Below are 16,329 nucleotides of genomic sequence, written 5' to 3' on the forward strand. Positions count from 1 at the left end.
TTTACTAACTTAAACTATATTAGAGCCTAGAGGAGAGGGGGTGGTGAATGGTATAAACTAAGTCATTCTCTATCATAGCAGACATAAATAGTGACTAATAGTTGATAAATCAAAGAAGGGCAGCACAAGCATACGTTAAAAATATGGAAATATCTTCTAGAAGAAACAGAAAAAATAAAAATATTGCTCTTGACAAGTTGAAGTAGGTAGGTTGGAGGTGAAAGAGGGAATAGAGTTTGTAAAGTTTTTCTTTATAATGTTTTACTGTCAGCTGATTTTAAAAATTAATGAGTATGTATTCATTTAATAAAAGAAGTTATTACCTATGCATATATAATGAATATATTTTTATATTTGTAAAAACTGAATAAATGAGCAATGGCAGCAGCAGGTATAGATGACACATTTTAAGAAGTTTGACAGAAATAAGGAGAAAGGTTGGATGAAGAAGTGAGGGTGGACACAGAAGAGCCACCACAATATTGAAGAAGACCAGCAAAGTTGGAGGACTGACACTATCCAACTTCAAGACGTATTCTAAAGCTACGGTCATCAAGGCAGTGTGTTGCTGGTGAAAGAACAGACAAACAGATCAATGGAACAAAATAGAGAGCCCAGTGATAGAACTCCATAAATATAGTCAACTGATTTTTGACAAAGGAGCAAAGGTAACACAGTGGAACAAAGATCGCCTCTTCAACATATAGTGTGGCTGCAACCAGACATCCATATGCAAAAAATTCATCTAGCACAGACCTTATACCCTTCACAAAGATTAGCTTAAAATGGAGCATAGACCTAAATGTGAAACACAAAACTATAAAATTCCTGTGAGAAAACCTAGATTATGGTGGTGATTCTTTTTCAGTTGTAACACCAAAGACACAATCCATGAAAGAAATAATTGATAATCTGGACTTCATTAAAATTTTAAAAACTCTGCTCCTCAAAAGAAAATATCAAGGGACTTAGAAGACAAATCACAGACTGGGAGAAAATATTTGCAAAGGACACATCTGATTAAGCATGTTATCCAAAATATACAAAGAATGCTTAAAAACATCAATGTGGCATAGACAACCTGATTTTTTAAAATGGGTTAAAGACCTTAACAGACACCTCAACAGAGAAGCTCAACAGATGACAAATGAGCATTTGAAGAGATGTTTTACATCTTATGTCATCAGGAAAATGCAAATTAAAGCAGCAATGCAATACCACTATATACCTGTGGACAAAATCCAGAACACTGACAACACCAAATGCTGGTGAGGATGAGGAACAATAGGAACTCTTGTACAATTGCTGGTGAGATTCCAAAATGGTGCAAAGACTTTGCAAGATGGTGTGGCAGTTTCCTACAAAACTAAACATACGTTTGCCATACATCCATCAATCCTGTCCCTTGGTATTTCCCCAAAGGAGTTGAAAACTTATATCTACACAAAAACCTGCATACATGGATGTTTATAATATCTTTATTCATAATTGCCAAAACTTGATAGTACGTAAGATGTCCTTCAGTTAAGTGAACACAGACAATGGAATATTATTCAGCACTAAAAAGAAATGAGCCATCAAGCCATAAAAAAGACATGGAGTAACGTAAAATGTGTATTAATACATGAAAGCAGCCAATCTGAAAAGGCTATATACTGTACGATTCCAACTATATTACTTTCTGGAAAAGGCAAAACCATGGAGACAATAAAAAAGATCAGAGGCAGGGGTGGGGGGAGATGACTAGGAAGAGCACAGAGGATTTTTAAGGCAGTTAAAATACTCCGTATGACACTATAATGATGGATATATGTCATTATGCATTTGTCCAAACCCATAGAATGTATAATGATAAGAATGAACCCTAAGGTAAACTACGGATTTGGGTGATTATGATGTGTCAGTGTAGGTTTATCCTTGTTAAAAAAAAAAGTACCATTCTGGTGAGTGATGTTTATATTGGAAACATCTATGGATGTATGGGGGCAGGGGGTATATGGGAAATCTCTGTACCTCCCTCTCAATTTTGTTGTAAATTTAAAGCTGCTCTAAAAAAACTAAAGTCTTTTAAAAAGAAGAAGCTAGAGTGAGCAGAGCATGTTTCCTTGCATTAAAGAAATTTGAGGAGGTATTCATAACCCCATCCCATTTGGAGTTTAGAATGGACAAACATACGTTTAGAATAGCTAAAAAAATCAGAGTGATAAAGTTCAAACTACCCACTTTATCACTGATTAAAGCTGAATTGGAAAGTGTGTATCAGCCACCTTTAGGCGACTATTAACACTCAACTCACGCCTAATCCAGAAGACCCATTCGTTGCTACATATTTGTTGAGAGCCCGGGGAGGAGACTGAAAGAAGTTGGCTGATAGACCTGCCTTTAGAAGGTAAGATTTGCCCTGACTCTGGCTCCCTTACCATCTGGAATCTGGAGCAGAACCAAATATATATTCCTGCAGGCAGGCAGATAAGAGAAGAAAACAACTCCAAAAAAAAATGAAAACATGCATCTCTATTTCCTTCTCGCAATCTTAACCAACTATGAGAGTTGATTAACATCAGAGAGAAGAGTGGAACAAACTTCCCAGATAGTAAAAAGCAAATGAACTTCTCTACATAAGAAAAGCCTAAGAAAATTTGAAAGAAATTAGAGTCCAGAGAGGTGAAGGTGAAGAGAAGAACTTGAGAGTTTAATCCTGGAGGATTTTCGAAGTCATGTGACTCAGTAAACCATTGAAAATGTTGCTCAGAGAGAAGAGATGCTTTTCTTCCTTGAGTTTGGAGAAAAGATCAACACAGGGATAATAAACACTGAGAGAAAGCCCTGTTAGAGGCTTCTATGAGATGTTTGCCATTTTATCTCCAGAAAAAGGAGAAGCAGTCACCTGTGGTGTTGAGGAGGAAGGTTTGGTGGGGCTGGAAAAGAGAAGTTTCAGAGAAAACATGTACTTACGAAACACTGTAAACGAGATGCAATTCAATTAATTTCCATATTAAGTAAAAATAACAGTGACATATTTTCACAAAACATATGGATCGTGAGACATAATGAAAATAACATATACATTTAACATTTCCTTTGAGAGCAAGTGTGCCTCTCCACACATCTGTATCTCATTCTCCCACACGAACCAGGCAAGAAATTTCTTACAGAAAGATCAATCTTCAGAGTGCTTGTATGTTTAGGAAGAGCACAGTTTCTAAAATGTGCCACACGGTCCTTTCCCAGGGGGCTCATGAGGAGTTTAGCCACACACTCCCACCCCTCCGCTCTGTTGTTTAGCAAACACCATGGCTTCACGAAACTGAAGGAGTCCTGCTTTGCTCAGCACTTGGCCCCATCCGTTACCCAGAACTGAGTGCACTCATTATCTTATAAGCTGTGTCATATAAATGTCATTTTCAATAAAAGAAAGATCCTCTCTGCATGTAACTAACACCGCATCCTTCCAAGTGCTTATTAGAACTTGCTCAGCTAAACACTTACAGCTGCTCTTTGACCTCCAAGGGAAGCTCTGAAGTATATCGAGTCCAGGATTTGTGTCATTTCTTTGATACTGGGCTTTGGTTTATCATGTGATGAGTTAATGTATATTATCCTGGTCTGTTAACTAACTCATGGTTTTAGTTGATTAAATGTGTAAATGTGTTGCATAATCTGCACCCCCCAAAAAATGTGGTCTAAGCAGTCAATATAAAGCAGCAAGGACTAGAGTAGAAGTATGGGAAGTTTTGCTTTGGAAGGAGGATGTGAGGATGGAAAGAGGGCAGAACTGCATCATCGGTAAGAGAGAAGCAAGGATGGAAATTCAGGCAGGAAACTGTAGAAGTGCTGTCAACACACTTACGAATCGTGGACGCCTTTAGGGTCTTATAGAAGAACTGAAATCCCTTTCAGAATAATACATATATCCATCAATACAATTTTGCATATAAGCTCATAACTGGAAGTTGAGATGCCTCACCTTGGACACAGACACAAATTATGCATTTTAAAGACAAGGCATGGACCAAAGTATGTGGAAGACATAGCCGTGTTTTAAAGGGCATATTCACGGTTGCAGAGATTAAGCTGTGATTTTTTATTTTTAATCCAAAGGTAAGAGGTGGTGAAAAAATACATAGTCTAATTCCCCTAAAGAAAAATGAACCTGAGTGTGGTGCTTCTGGACCAATGCCTACAGGCTAGTTAGGTTTCCCATTTCTAGAAATGAAACAAGTTATTTGAAAAGCCCTGCCAATCCCATTTGCTTCACTTCTTTTCTGGCTGTACATAAATTCCCGGAGGCAGTAAGAGTCCCCTGGAAAAGGAAGCTTCTCGGGAAGACTTTGCCGGACGCTCACAGTCAGCTGGGGCAATTTGGCATCGTTCCTGGTGACGATGACTAACAATGTCTAACCAGTTGTTACTTTCCTAATATTTCTATCTTTAGATAAATGTTAGGATCGACCCAGAGTGACCTGTTTCTGGATTAATGAACAAGCAGACATAGATAAATAATCACAAAGAAATAGCAAATTTTATTTAAGGAGCAGCCGTAAATTTAAGAGCTTTTTATGGTCCTGGATGGTAAGGATTTAGAACCTCCTTTTTCTCAGTTAGCTAACATCTTCTCTGTCATGTCTAGTAGAAATCATCTACAAATTGTAAAGTCACTCCTTAGTAAATTTGTGCGCGCATCTTGTAAGAATATCACACTTTAACTTTTACAGCAAGCTGTAGAACACTGAGGTATAGGCAGTCTGTTCAGAAAACTGGTTGTCAAGGAAACTGCACCTTCATCCAATGAAAAGCCAAAGGGATTTTCCAACAACATATTGGGGAGGAAATACTTAAGCTTTTACGGCCCTCATACATGTTTTCCTTTGATCCATAGGTGGTAATATGTGTGTCTTTATTAATGTTATTTCATAAATCAGTAAAAAGATGCTTTTCTCCATTTAATCATAAGTAGGAGAAAAAGCTGATGTGGTCACAGGTATTAATACTTGTTTTACATTTTATGATTTTTCTCAGAGCATTTTTAGCATATGAAGAAAAAGAATTAAACAGAAAAAATATATAAATATCTTTTATCTTACATGGTGAGCATTATGACTATTTGATATTCTAACTATCAAAACATCAATACAAAACTCCAGCACACTGTTGCTCTACTATCTTTTCTTCCTGAGTAGCTCCAGAGTTCTGACAGGTACAGAGATCAGATAATGAAAGCAACGATGTGTGAAACAACTCCAGAGATATCTTGAATTCAAGTCCCCAAGACAACATTTATTAAGTATCCCTTCATGGTGTAAGCCTCCCTTTTTCATCTGAAAAAGGAAAATAATTAAGATTTCATCAGATAATTGAGGGAATCAAGAGAGAGAGTGTAACGTGACAGTATTTCATAAAACACAGGAGACCAAAGGCTATTATGATGGGAGGCACGTGCAAGGCAGTGTAGCTTAGTGGTTAGGAGGGCACATGCAGAAGCCAGATAAACTTGCTAGAACCCTGAGTCATCCACTTCCTGTGTAGCCCCAGGCAAGTTTTTCTCTTGGCCTCAATAATCCCACCTGAAAAATGACACGATAATATGTATGATTACTTCATAGGAGTATTGTGAGGCTTTCATGAGATAAGGTACGTAAAGCCATTAGCAACACCTAGAGCGTTGATCAGTTTCAGAAGCAAAGAGGCAGGTCAGGAGATCTCATTTCAGGTGGAGCCAACCCATGTAAAATCATTGAGTCTTACTGCTTAAAAACCTGTTATCAGGAAATAATGCAATAAACACATTCAAACAGAGGCACTGAGAACACCCTCTTACCACCACCCGGACTGTTACCAAACTTGGATCCCCTCACTCAACTCAGCAAAGCCAGTCTACTGACACCTGGGTGTGATGAAGGAAAGTACAGTGTATATTGCAGGTGCCAAGCAAGGAGAACAAGCAGCTCGTGCTTCCCTGAACTCTGCGATGGCTTCTGGGGAAGGGTTTTTAAAGGCAGTGTCAGGGAGAGGGTCACAAGGGGCCTGATCAGCTTGTGGCCATTTTTCCGATTGATTTCTGGTTGGTGGTGAGGTAACTCGGTGTTTTTGTGGGAGTCAACATTATCACCGTTATGGCTCCAAACGGTCTGGAGTCTGTGTGCTTTTGTCAGCACTCAGTCCACTTCTTCCATCTTGTGGGGGGCATTAGTATCTATAGAACAACTCACGGATATGGCTCAGAATATTATTTATAGCCCTTGAGTAGGAAATAAGTGTCCTTGACTTTTGTTTTAAAGCTAAACTATTACTTTATCTTACTTGACAGTTTTCCTTTGTTTCTGCATTTTCTCACTTCTCTGATTGAATCTGCTCTTTGGAACTGGGGGCAGGCCTAGGAGGCTAAAGTTCTCTACAAACAAGAGGTGAGAGACGTGGTGGAGGGGGAGTCTGTCCCCTGGAAGGCCTCACAGGTCCTGCTCCGGTTTAGGATCATTTTTTTATTAGAATGGAAATTGAATGCCAAGTAATGCTGGCAGAATCCCAGCATCTAGATGCCTCTAGTCTAAAAAATAAATTTTGGGAAGGACGAAAAAGGAAGAAGCAGAAAGATGCATTAGTCTTTACATCCAGATAGGGGAAAGAGATTTGTGCTGCTGAAAGAATGAGGCTTCTTACGAGGGGCAATGAGAAGGGAGTTGTTTTATTTTAAGAGAAAAACTTGGGTCTACGTAGAAGTCATCAAATGTGAAAGTTCTTCAAATAACAGCGAAAGCCTTGAAGGAAGGGGTGGCTTTTCCATAGGATTTGGTTGTTTGGAAAAGACTATTGGCTTTTGGCTTGCCCTTCACAGCAACAAGTGCATCAGGGTGGCATTGCTGAGAGTTATGTGTAAATTTGGAAAGATGCCTTGTGTATCACACTTTTAAACACTTTTCCCTGCTGCCTCCCAATTCCAAATCCAGGTTTGTTGCACTATCTTCCTTGTTGTTCTCGTCCTTCGCATCAGTCTTGCAAATGATGATCATATCAATATTACTAAAATAACATTTCTTACCACGGGATTCCCTGGAAAAGGAAGGTTCTGCCATGGGTCCCATTATGATCAAGACCTGCTACAATCCCATCCAGCCCTGCCTTTTGAACCCTGTGTACTGCTTCCATCTGACAGGAAACCCCACCTCCTCCAGGTTATCCCAACCTGCCCGTAGCATCCTTGGTACCCTTACCCCTTTTCCTAATGTATTCAAATTCCACTCATTCTGTTAAAGCCCTGCTCACATTCTGCTTTCTTATTAAATGCTTCCCCGACCTTCAGTCCCCTCGTGGTCTCGCATCCTCTGATTTCTGATAGCACTATCTCCCTTCCACCTGGCACTCGGTCAGATACTTTCTTTCTTGTTTTTCGAAATTTTTTGCCTAATCTGTCCAACGAGAGACAGTAACCATTTATTACTATTTTTTAAATGCTCACTGCTAGCACAATGCCTGGCACATAATAAGTCCTCAAAATATATTTGTGAATAGATACGGCATTAGAAAACATAGCCTCTCACATTGTTTACATGCCATCTATATTACATTTTCAAATAAATAGAATTCTCTCCACCCACACTAAAATTAACTAAAGTCTTCTAAATAAGTGTCTGAACAACAGACACTATGCTTTCAGACTCAGCTGTCAACTCTTACTTTGGAATAGCTAAATAAGCGAGTGATCTGACATTTCTAACATTTCAGTATGTATCCTACTTTCTCGAGTACAAGAAAAGGTCTGTGAACCTAAAATTCCTAGCTGTGAAATTCCCCTCTTTGCCTTTCAGCTCAAGTTTTCCTTGAATGAAATGTTATCTCCCACACATTTAACCTAAGAATAAAATAGCGACACATTAGAAGCCAGGCAAAGTGGCAGTCTTTTTATTCATGAGAGCAAAGGGCAAATTTAAGATCTTTTGTAGAAAGCAGGTTTCCAGTAAAATTGTAGAATTAGAAATTCTTAGCTCCTAAGATAGGTCTTGTTTGACCAATGCCTTCTTCTATTTCTTCACATATAAAATGATGGCAATCCGTTTTTCCTACTTCTATTAGGTGAATTCTAAAGGGAACTGTTATGGCGCTATCTTCTTACACCTTGTAGAAAATTATATTTAAATCAACATTTATTCAGTTTCCATACTGTTCTCTGAGATTTTTGACACAATATATAATGTGGGCATTCAGAGAGCTATCAGTCTAAAATGGGTATGGGTTAAATGAGATGAAAGAATATGGCGGGTAGAGGGTTGGATTGGGAGTTTGGGATTAGCAGATGTAAATTGGTATATACAGAATGGATAAACAGCAAGGTTCTACTGTATAGTGCAGGGAACTATATTCAGTAGCCTATGATAAATCATAATGGAAGACAATATGAGAAAGAATGTGTATATATATATATATATATATATATATATATATATATATATATGTAAAGCTGAGTCACTTTGCTGTACAGCAGTAATTAACACAACATTGTAATGCAACTATACTTTAATAAAAAACAATTTAAAAACATATATTAAAGAATATGGTGGATAAAAGAGAAAGAAAAAGCAAGTTGGTGTGGACCAAAATTCTCCTAATATTAATCCCATGTAACATTTGCATAAAACTTGTGCTTTACAGAGGACTTTATTTATCCCATTTTGATCCTTGTAAAGACTTTGTGAGGTAAGCCTTGGCTGTATACATCTTCTCCCCACCCACCCCCTACTCCCGAAATTTTAAACACCTGAGGAAAATTGTGGTACCAAGAGGTTAGATCTTTTTTTCCAGAATTTTCCATTCATTAGTAGCTGAGGCAGGACACCGGCTCATGAATGGCGACCCACAATCTTTTTGTGACTTAAGTGCCTCTGGGTGCAATGCTCTAGAATCAGACAGACTGAAGGTGTACCTACTGCATCCTCGAAAGACAGCCCCTGACTCCACCCCTGCCCCTGACCCACCAGGTCACTGTTTAAAGGGTCCTGGTTGATTCACAAAGGGCCACTGTCGTTTTCTACCCTCTTCATCTCCCAACTCCCAGGAGCGGGGAGAAAAATAACCTCTGTATGAATTCAATGAAATGTTATGCTCACATCTAGACATTTCTAGAAATTTTATGCAGCAAAGTTATGACTGCAGAGCAGAGTGAGAGAGGGCAGACGTGTATGCTGGTGACATTGGAAGAGTCTGCCGCAGACCCAGCCCCAGACAGAGTAGATCCTTCTCACCTTCTTCCCTTGACTTTCCTTTCCAACGCTGGCAGTGCAGCAGCACACTGAGGCTGGGAGCCAAGAGTGCCCAAATAAGGACAGCTCGTTCATAACAGGGGAAGGAAGGACTTTTTTTTTTTTGAAAAATGAGTAATTTTAATTTTCTTCTTCATGCCTTTCTTTTTTTAAAAAAAAAAATCTTTATTGGAGTATATTTGCTTTACAATGGTGTGTTAGTTTCTGCTTTAGAACAAAATGAATCAGCTATACATATACATATATCCCCATATCTCCTCCCTCTTGCATCTCCCCCCCACCCTCCCTATCCCACCCCTCTAGGTGGTCACAAAGCACCGAGCTGATCTCCCTGTGCTATGTGACTGCTTTCCACTAGCTTTCTGTTTTACATTTGGTAGTGCATATATGTTCATGCCATTCTCTCACTTCGTCCCAGCTCACCGTTCCCCCTCCCCGTGTCCTCAAGTCCATTCTCTACATCTGTGTCTTTATTCCTGTCCTGCCCCTAGGTTCTTCAGAACCCTTTTTTTTTTTTTTGAGATTCCATGTATATGAGTTAGCATATGGTATTTGTTTTTCTCTTTCTGACTTACTTCACTCTGTATGACAGACTCTAGGTCCATCCACCTCACTACAAATAACAATTTAATTTCTTTTTATGGCTGAGTAATATTCCATTGTATATATGTTCCACATTCTCTTTATCCATTCATCTGTCGATGGACAGGTTGCTTCCATGTCCTGGCTATTGTAAATAGAGCTGCAAATGAACGTTGTGGTACATGACTCTTTTTGAATGATGGTTTTCTCAGGGTATATGCCCAGTAGTGGGATTGATGGGTCATATGGTAACTCTATTTTTAGTTTTTTGAGGAACCTCCATACTGTTCTCCATAGTGGTTGTATCAATTTACGTTCCCACCAACAGTGTAAGAGGGTGCCCTTTTCTCCACACCCTCTCCACAATTTATTGTTTGTAGATTTTTTGATGATGGCCATTCTGACTGGTGTGAGGTGATACCTCATTGTAGTTTTGATTTGCATTTCTCTAATGATTAGTGATGATGAACATCTTTTCATGTGTTTGTTGGCAATCTCTATGTCTTCTTTGGAGAAATGTCTATTTAGATCTTCTGCCCATTTTTGGACTGGGTTGTTTGGGTTTTTTTGATATTGAGCTCCGTGAGCTTCTTGTAAATTTTCGAGATTAATCCTTTGTCAGATGTTTCATTTGAAAACATTTTCTCCCTTTCTGAGGGTATTCTTTTCATTTTGTTTATGGTTTCCTTTGCTGTGCAAAAGCTTTTACGTTTCATTAGGTTCCATTTATTTATTTTTGTTTTTATTTCCATTTCTCTAGGAGGTGGGTCAAAAAGGATCTTGCTGTGATTTATGTCATAGAGTGTTCTGCCTATGTTTTCCTCTAAGAGTTTGATAGTGTCTGGCCTTACATTTAGGTCTTTAATCCATTTTGAGTTTATTTTTGTGTATGGTGTTAGGGAGTGTTCTAATTTCATTATTTTACATGTAGCTGTCCAGTTTTCCCAGCACCACTTATTGAAAAGTCTGCCTTTTCTCCACTCCATAGTCTTGCCTCCTTCATCAAAGATAAGGTGACCATATGTAAGTGGGTTTATCTCTGGGCTTTCTATCCTGTTCCATTGATCTGTATTTCTGTTTTTGTGTCAGTACCATACTGTCTTGATTACTGTAGATTTGTAGTATAGTCTGAAGTCCAGGAGCCTGATTTCTCCAGGTCCGTTTTTCTTTCTCAAGATTGCTTTGGCTATTTGGAGTTTTTTGTGTTTCCATACAAACTGTGAAATATTTTGTTCTAGTTCTATGAAAAATGTCATTGGTAGTTTGATAAGGATTACATTGAATCTATAGATTGCTTTTGGTAGTATGATCATTTTCACAATGTTGTTTCTAAGGAAGGACATTTGAAGGGCATTTAGCCTTCAGGGACTTTACAAAAACAAAGTCAGCATTGACAGGTTTATGTGATTCTTTCTAGTCACACCCAAGAATGAGGCTGCTGGCTCTTGTTTCTGGTTAGAAGTGATTTTCACTGCTGGTGAAATTTAGAAGCTCATCATTTTAAAAAAAATGGACACCCTAAGAAATCCCTCTGTAACACAAAATGAGACTTGCCATATCAGCATAACAATGGGAAGATCATATTTTAAATAAAGGGTATTCCATTCTTTCTTCAGCCTGCTGAACCCTGAGGGGGTTGTGTTCACTGTAGTGGAGATTCAGTACTGCCAAGATCAGCAAAGGACCAGAAGTTGATGTCCTATCGTGAGCAGGTCTACAGAGCAGGCACATCTCGTAGGTGAGTTCATCCCAGGTGCTGGCTCATCCATCCTACCCAGGTAACAAAACCAGAGCTAGGAAGTGGCAGAGTCAGAATTCCAGTCCAGGAAGTTTTTCTCCAAAGACTGTGCTCCCTGACCCTCACCATTTCTTTCATTTGTGAGATTGTTACAGGACACACTTCTCTCCAAAGTTTTGTTGAGATTTTAGGAGACTGAGGGAGATGAGGAAAAAGTAGAAGACCTAGTGTTAACCATCTCCTGTGGATGATTTCTGCCTATTTCTGCTACACTCACAGAAGATCAGAGAAGCAGTGAGGACTGAACTGATCACCTGGAAAATCAGTTCAGATTAGGAAATGGCAAATCAGTGGGACTTGAGATAAAAGCCAAAAGGATTCTCTCCCACCCCTTTCATTTTCTATTTTTATTTTATAACATGACAGGGAAAGGGATGGTATCCAATTTTCTGTAACAAACCATGCTTTGCTATATACCCAGCAAGCCCCATTTACTCATATCATTTGCATTGTACATGCAAAAACTACAATTCTTATAGGAAAAGAAAAAAAGCAAGAAGCTCCAAGACTACGGCTAGTATTTTGCTAAGATATATGTAACACAAGTACATCAGAGTCACTAATTCATATTTCACTATGCTACGAACCTTAAAATTCTCATTAAAAACAGCATTTCCTGAAGTGCCACCAGGATATATTGACTGTCAAAGGGCACTTTTTGATTGTCTACTGAAGCCCAAGAAAAGTATTTATTACATTGTTACATTCAGGTCTTTTTTTTTTTCCAGAGTATAATGAAAATGCATTAGTCTGCAGTAGCAGCTGTGATTCTTTCCTATTATATTTGTTCATCAAATCACCTATCTGCCAAATTTAATAGTTTCCTTGCCACTACAAAAATGTCTTCTGAACTTAAGTTGGAATAGGGATAAGTTGACTATTCACACTTCAGGAAAATGAATAGACGTCTGTAAATTCCAAGAAAGATTTTGTGATGCTTATACATTTCTGTAATTTGGTGTGAGACCTTGTTGTTTCCAGGATACTGTGATTTAAAATAATAACCATAGCTAACTTTTATTAAGCTGCTCTGTGTGCCAGGCACGGTTCTCAATGTTTTATGTGTATTAACTCATTTAATCCTCACACTAACCCTATATAGATGGTACTATGGTTATCCCCATTTCACAGACCCAAACTGTAGATGATCCAGTGAGTTAGGAGCCTGCCTAAGATTCAAATTCAAACAGTCTGTCTCTCAAGTGGGTTTTTCAACCTCAACACGATTGACACTTAAGACCAGATAATTCTTTCTGGTGAGGGTCTGTCCTGTACAACGTAGCACATTTAGAAGCACCCCTGGCTTCGTCCCACTACCTCCTTGTGGCATCCCTCTTCGCACCCCACCTTGCAATTGTGATAATCAGAAATGTCTTCAGACATTGCCGAATTTCCCCTCAGGGATAAAAGTGCTCCTGATAGCAAACCATTGCTCTGGAATATACATTCTCAAATGGGGACAATATCACCCTCAAGAGGGAAAATTTTGGTTCTGGGAGGTGCAAAAAACTCCTAATTATGAAGCGAATATATAAGCAGATGCACAGTACATTTGTAGTAATATAATTTTATGGGAGGGATCAGAAAAAAAGTTGTCTAAAAAGACCCCTTAGGAAAGAAATAAGGAGAAATAGATTGAGAAACAATGAGCTAGAGCTTGTGCTCTTTATCTCTGTGCTGTAAACTATGAAATGAATCTTTATTTGAATGACTCTCCCAAAATGATCAAGGCAATACGCTCTCTGATCTCCTCCTAGAATAAGACCATTACCTTCACCTTCCTGAGGGTTCAACATCATCACCTTTGCCCTATGACTTCGAAAATTTGGGACTTTGAAATTTGGGTTCCACAAAACACTTCAGACTATTTTTCAAACACTTTCATTTCAACAAAGCCTACAAAAATATATTTGCCAAGAGCTATTTTTCTTAAACTTTTTAATCCTGGGTGTATTTCAAAGGATATTTATCCATATGGTTCTCATTCATTTACTCTTAATTCATCAAGATGGTGTTTTGTAAAAGCCAGTTGACAACCAAGGAGCCGTATGCATATTTTTTTAACTTGAATGAGGAAGTTGGGTTTTGCGTGTGATAAATAGAATTTAAAACCCCTTAAGTTTTTCTATACTTCGCTAAATGTAATTTTCCCTCTTTCCTAATTATTAATTTGGAGTCTACCTTTTTGATGTAAAATGTTTTATGGTAGAAGAAACAAGAGAGATAGAAAAAAAAATACACTCAACTGAGAGAGACAGAAACTTTTAAAACTAGAATATAAGGCCAAGGATGTGGCCAGAAAATTGTATGTTTGCAGAATATATTGCTTCTGTAATCTGACTGGCACTAGGTTATACTTAGTAATATAAGAATTGCATACCTCTTTTAGAAGGTGGGTTGTAATTGCCAAGTATTTCTCTGTTTGGGATAATACTGTATATTTAGGAGACTTGCTAGAAGACCCTTTCCTTCTCACCCAATTCATGTTCCCCACAACCTTCTAGTTTTTCTTTACTTTGAACATAGACCCACCATCACCACTGAAAGTAAATAGTGGGGTTAATTAAGACGTGCCAAATATAGTTGTGAAACATATGAAAGAAATGGGATAAAAACCAAACATTCATCTTTAAAAGGTGCTTTATATATTGCATGGAATAAATTGTTCAACATTGACTCTAACTGTAAATTTTAAACTTTTAGACATCTTATTTAAAAAAAAAAGACCAATCAAATGCTTTGTAAGGAGTCTTTCAAAATCCTCAATAACTTAACTCTTAGTAACACTTTTGTAAAGAACTGCACTATTTTATGTGGCAGGAGACTGAGATCATCTCCCCTTTCTATTTCCATCACTAATTCAGCTTCTGTGTGTTAGACAAATATAATAATATAAGCAAAAGCAAAAAAAATTCAAGGAATAAATCATAAAACACTGAAGATATTTTTAATGCAATGAAAAAGTATAGAATTGTGTGAACATAAGATTGATTTAGAGATATTTACAAACCTTTTTGTCACATACACATTTCTAAGTTAAGAAACAGGTACTGGTCCCCTCTCCAAATCTACCCAATCAACAGCTCTAGGAGTGGAGGCCAGGAATATGCATTTTACAAGCTCCCCAAGTAATGTTTATGCATAGTCATGTTTAAGGATCACTGACTTAGGTAATAGTAATAACTGGTTACTGGACTAACACAAAGGATTGAGTTATCACATCAGACTTAGTTAACACAGATATCTTACCCAGTATCCGCTTCACTTAATTATTACAAGGATACAGGTATTCAAAAACCTACAATGGAGCAGAGAGTGGCCTGGGACATTTGGGATGGGCCCCTCTGACCCTGAATAGATGGGTCTCTCAGTGAGGTCCAGGGGGTCACTCACACAGTGAGAGCATTTCAGCCATAAAACATCTCCACTCTGCCTCCAGAGAACTGTACAGACTACATGGCTGTCTAGGAGCTGTAATCTATAGCCAAGAACATTCTCAGAGACAAGGTCTCTTTCTCCTAATAAAATTATTAGTCTCTTCACTCAGAGTTCAGTTGAAAAGGAGAAATGGCTCTTTGTTTCCCCTGGGGATGTACCCTGGTAAAAGGAATGAGTGGATCACAGCCTGGCTGCTTTAACTCCCTCTTCCCAAATATATACAAAGAATATTCCTCAACCCTGTGTAATCAGGCTTTAGTAATACTGGGACCATATGGTAGGGTAGGCACTGTCTCAGGCTCCTAGGACTGGACTTTCTCTACTCTGATTTCCATTCTCAACATTCATCCAAAGTTTCTTGGAATGAAAACTTATGATGTAACTAAGCTCCTTCTCTGACATTGTTTCTAATATTTAGTTATGGTTAATTTTTCTCATCTAAAGGCTAACTGTTTCTGATCAATGACAGCTTCCATTTATTGATATAACATCTGAGTTGATAGAAATAGAATGAGTTAAATTAATCATCATTTTAAGATTTTGGTGATAAAAGGCAAATATTGTTGCTCTTTTCAGAGTTTAAATTAATTCTAGACATGATAGAGGTTCTCAGTATGTTTGTAAGATAATTAAATGCAAACACAATTTTTAAATAATTTTGAATACTTTCCTCTTGAAATGACAATACCACCTTTTCATTTTACTAAATAGATAATATTAGATTAACATGGTGTAATTCCGATCCATTCATTATAAAAAGGTTTTGGTTTCAAGCTTGGAAAACTTATGCTTCAACCTCACTGCATTTTAAAAATTCGAAATGACAAAACTCATTTAAGACTGACAAAATACGTGCATGGCCACAGTACTACAGGAAGTTGTTGGAAACCATCATGATGATTCTGATCAATTTTTCAGTGTCAACCACTAACCCTGTAGGTTTTTTTTTTGTTTGTTTTTGTTTTTTATTGGAATATAGTTGATTAACAATGTTGTGTTAGTTTCAGGTGTACAGCAAAGTGGTTCAGTTATACATGTACATGCATCTACTCTTTTTCAAATTCTTTTCCCATTTAGGTTATTACAGTGTATTGAGCAGAGTTCCCTGTGCTATACAATAGGTCCTTGTGGGTTATCCATTTAAAATATAGCAGTGTGTACATGTCAATCCCAAACTCCCTAAAAATCCTTCCCCCCACCCTTACCCCAGTAACCATAAGTTCGTTCTCTAAGTCTGTGGGCTGTTCTGTTTTGTAAACA

At 38.0% G+C, this 16,329-nt stretch overlaps 1 long non-coding RNA gene across 1 annotated transcript in view; it reads left to right on the forward strand.

Moving 5' to 3' along the window:
• LOC132483389 (uncharacterized) overlaps window positions 1–11,565 on the forward strand; it is a 33,812-nt gene extending 22,247 nt beyond the window's left edge. Inside the window, exon 3 of the long non-coding RNA XR_009531067.1 lies at window positions 11,450–11,565. This is a non-coding gene — a long non-coding RNA (uncharacterized LOC132483389). The remainder of the gene's footprint in view (window positions 1–11,449) is intronic.
• Window positions 11,566–16,329: the final 4,764 nt, after the last annotated feature.

The sequence above is a fragment of the Mesoplodon densirostris genome, chromosome 2 (genome assembly GCF_025265405.1).
Source record: "Mesoplodon densirostris isolate mMesDen1 chromosome 2, mMesDen1 primary haplotype, whole genome shotgun sequence".
Lineage (NCBI taxonomy): Eukaryota > Metazoa > Chordata > Mammalia > Artiodactyla > Ziphiidae > Mesoplodon > Mesoplodon densirostris.